The following is a 4299-nucleotide window of genomic DNA, read 5'->3' on the forward strand; positions in this document are numbered from 1 at the left end:
CACTCAATGCTTGTTCCACCACTGTGTATCGTCTGCACCGGCAATCTGCTTTCAAACGGAGCGGCTCTCAGAAACAAAACCATGGAAATTTGCGCCCATCAAGAATGCTATATGTTTCCAGCAACGCACAAATGTTTTACTATATATCATTCGACGCGCAATCGCACGGCGAACACGATGGTATAAGTTAAAACATTAACGCACGTATAGTTTGCAAGTTATATCCAAAAAACTCTCCCAAACGGTGCTCGATGTTGATTTTGCAATTGCTGCACAAGCTGTTTGGCTGCACAGAAACACTTGCCGCGGCACTTACACACTAATTGGACCATGCCCTTTCACTCAGAAATGAAAAAATCGCGTTTCGAAAATTTTCATTTTTTTCGACAAAATGGCCCCCCCCCAAAATTTTCGGTCGGCACCCGGTGAGCAAAAATGTTGTCAACAAGTGGTAACATCGGTATACATCGTTTGCAAGTTGAAGCACCGTTCGATTTTCATTGGTTCGCTAGATATGAGTTTGGAACATTTTACTAGCCGAAAAACGGCTGTTTTCAATCTGAACATGCATCCGATTTGTACGCGTGCCGGATTTCATATTGGCCCTCAAACGGGTCGAAAAAACGTCCGTTTCTGAAATGGGCCGTTTTTCGCATCAAAGTGGCCGCGGCCAGATTTGCAACCACTTGCATGTTGATAACAACGCCACTCAATGCTTGTTCCACCACTGTGTATCGTCTGCACCGGCAATCTGCTTTCAAACGGAGCGGCTCTCAGAAACAAAACCATGGAAATTTGCGCCCATCAAGAATGCTATATGTTTCCAGCAACGCACAAATGTTTTACTATATATCATTCGACGCGCAATCGCACGGCGAACACGATGGTATAAGTTAAAACATTAACGCACGTATAGTTTGCAAGTTATATCCAAAAAACTCTCCCAAACGGTGCTCGATGTTGATTTTGCAATTGCTGCACAAGCTGTTTGGCTGCACAGAAACACTTGCCGCGGCACTTACACACTAATTGGACCATGCCCTTTCACTCCGAAATGAAAAAATCGCGTTTCGAAAATTTTCATTTTTTTCGACAAAATGGCCCCCCCCCAAAATTTTCGGTCGGCACCCGGTGAGCAAAAATGTTGTCAACAAGTGGTAACATCGGTATACATCGTTTGCAAGTTAAAGCACCGTTCGATTTTCATTGGTTCGCTAGATATGAGTTTGGAACATTTTACTAGCCGAAAAACGGCTGTTTTCAATCTGAACATGCATCCGATTTGTACGCGTGCCGGATTTCATATTGGCCCTCAAACGGGTCGAAAAAACGTCCGTTTCTGAAATGGGCCGTTTTTCGCATCAAAGTGGCCGCGGCCAGATTTGCGACCACTTGCATGTTGATAACAACGCCACTGAATGCTTGTTCCACCACTGTGTATCGTCTGCACCGGCAATCTGCTTTCAAACGGAGCGGCTCTCAGAAACAAAACCATGGAAATTTGCGCCCATCAAGAATGCTATATGTTTCCAGCAACGCACAAATGTTTTACTATATATCATTCGACGCGCAATCGCACGGCGAACACGATGGTATCAGTTAAAACATTAACGCACGTATAGTTTGCAAGTTATATCCAAAAAACTCTCCCAAACGGTGCTCGATGTTGATTTTGCAATTGCTGCACAAGCTGTTTGGCTGCACAGAAACACTTGCCGCGGCACTTACACACTAATTGGACCATGCCCTTTCACTCCGAAATGAAAAAATCGCGTTTCGAAAATTTTCATTTTTTTCGACAAAATGGCCCCCCCCCAAAATTTTCGGTCGGCACCCGGTGAGCAAAAATGTTGTCAACAAGTGGTAACATCGGTATACATCGTTTGCAAGTTAAAGCACCGTTCGATTTTCATTGGTTCGCTAGATATGAGTTTGGAACATTTTACTAGCCGAAAAACGGCTGTTTTCAATCTGAACATGCATCCGATTTGTACGCGTGCCGGATTTCATATTGGCCCTCAAACGGGTCGAAAAAACGTCCGTTTCTGAAATGGGCCGTTTTTCGCATCAAAGTGGCCGCGGCCAGATTTGCGACCACTTGCATGTTGATAACAACGCCACTGAATGCTTGTTCCACCACTGTGTATCGTCTGCACCGGCAATCTGCTTTCAAACGGAGCGGCTCTCAGAAACAAAACCATGGAAATTTGCGCCCATCAAGAATGCTATATGTTTCCAGCAACGCACAAATGTTTTACTATATATCATTCGACGCGCAATCGCACGGCGAACACGATGGTATCAGTTAAAACATTAACGCACGTATAGTTTGCAAGTTATATCCAAAAAACTCTCCCAAACGGTGCTCGATGTTGATTTTGCAATTGCTGCACAAGCTGTTTGGCTGCACAGAAACACTTGCCGCGGCACTTACACACTAATTGGACCATGCCCTTTCACTCCGAAATGAAAAAATCGCGTTTCGAAAATTTTCATTTTTTTCGACAAAATGGCCCCCCCCAAAATTTTCGGTCGGCACCCGGTGAGCAAAAATGTTGTCAACAAGTGGTAACATCGGTATACATCGTTTGCAAGTTAAAGCACCGTTCGATTTTCATTGGTTCGCTAGATATGAGTTTGGAACATTTTACTAGCCGAAAAACGGCTGTTTTCAATCTGAACATGCATCCGATTTGTACGCGTGCCGGATTTCATATTGGCCCTCAAACGGGTCGAAAAAACGTCCGTTTCTGAAATGGGCCGTTTTTCGCATCAAAGTGGCCGCGGCCAGATTTGCGACCACTTGCATGTTGATAACAACGCCACTGAATGCTTGTTCCACCACTGTGTATCGTCTGCACCGGCAATCTGCTTTCAAACGGAGCGGCTCTCAGAAACAAAACCATGGAAATTTGCGCCCATCAAGAATGCTATATGTTTCCAGCAACGCACAAATGTTTTACTATATATCATTCGACGCGCAATCGCACGGCGAACACGATGGTATCAGTTAAAACATTAACGCACGTATAGTTTGCAAGTTATATCCAAAAAACTCTCCCAAACGGTGCTCGATGTTGATTTTGCAATTGCTGCACAAGCTGTTTGGCTGCACAGAAACACTTGCCGCGGCACTTACACACTAATTGGACCATGCCCTTTCACTCCGAAATGAAAAAATCGCGTTTCGAAAATTTTCATTTTTTTCGACAAAATGGCCCCCCCCCAAAATTTTCGGTCGGCACCCGGTGAGCAAAAATGTTGTCAACAAGTGGTAACATCGGTATACATCGTTTGCAAGTTAAAGCACCGTTCGATTTTCATTGGTTCGCTAGATATGAGTTTGGAACATTTTACTAGCCGAAAAACGGCTGTTTTCAATCTGAACATGCATCCGATTTGTACGCGTGCCGGATTTCATATTGGCCCTCAAACGGGTCGAAAAAACGTCCGTTTCTGAAATGGGCCGTTTTTCGCATCAAAATCTGTCGCAAATCGCAAATCTGGCCGCGGCCACTTTGATGCGAAAAACGGCCTAATTCACCATATGAGGGCGAATATGAAATCCAGCACACGTACAAATTGAGGCGAGGGCCGTCCATAACAATATTTCCCGCCTCACGGCCAGATGTCTCTGTCGGCGGCGTGGCTTTCACACGTCGCCTTCATGCCAGCGGATGGTCGTCTGTCTGTCGTTTTCCAGCTCACGGGCATTCCATCTGGAGGCCATGCGCCCTTGCCTGCCTGGCTCTGTTCCACACCTGCATGGGTGTCTTCGGTTCCGAAGCGAGGCCGCCTTGTACCACGTGACTCGGCACGACGCTGCGTTTAACTTGGAACTAGTCAGTGACAAAACTCCCCGTCTGCCGGGGACGTGACCCCTCCCATGGGGTGGGAGAGGTGCATCTCCGTGACCATCGGCTGAGGGGAGATGCCATGCCGGGCCTTGTCTCCCACCTCCGCGGACCACGCCTGTGGGGCGGGCCTTTTCGGCCTTCTCGACGGCCTTCTCTAACCCGTTGATGGGAACCGGATAAGGCGGGGTGGAGTAGCCAGCGGGGCCAGAGCTCTGGCGGCAGCTCTGGCTCGCGGAGAAATCTGCGCTAGGGTATTATCTCGGTGTACCTCACAGTTTATCGCGGGAATGGCGAAGACCCTGAGGTGGAGAAGACTCGGTCTGTTTTTTTATGCACGTTGCATAAAAAAACAGACCGAGTTGCGATTTTCCCATTCGGCTGTTCGTAGACCACACAGTTTTCGTCCCCTACCACGTTCAGCAGCAGGCCTTTCGGAGAGGCT

The sequence above is a fragment of the Pollicipes pollicipes genome, unplaced genomic scaffold, assembly GCF_011947565.3.
Source record: "Pollicipes pollicipes isolate AB1234 unplaced genomic scaffold, Ppol_2.1 Scaffold_6052;HRSCAF=7182_pilon_pilon_pilon, whole genome shotgun sequence".
Classification (NCBI taxonomy): Eukaryota; Metazoa; Arthropoda; class Thecostraca; order Pollicipedomorpha; family Pollicipedidae; genus Pollicipes; species Pollicipes pollicipes.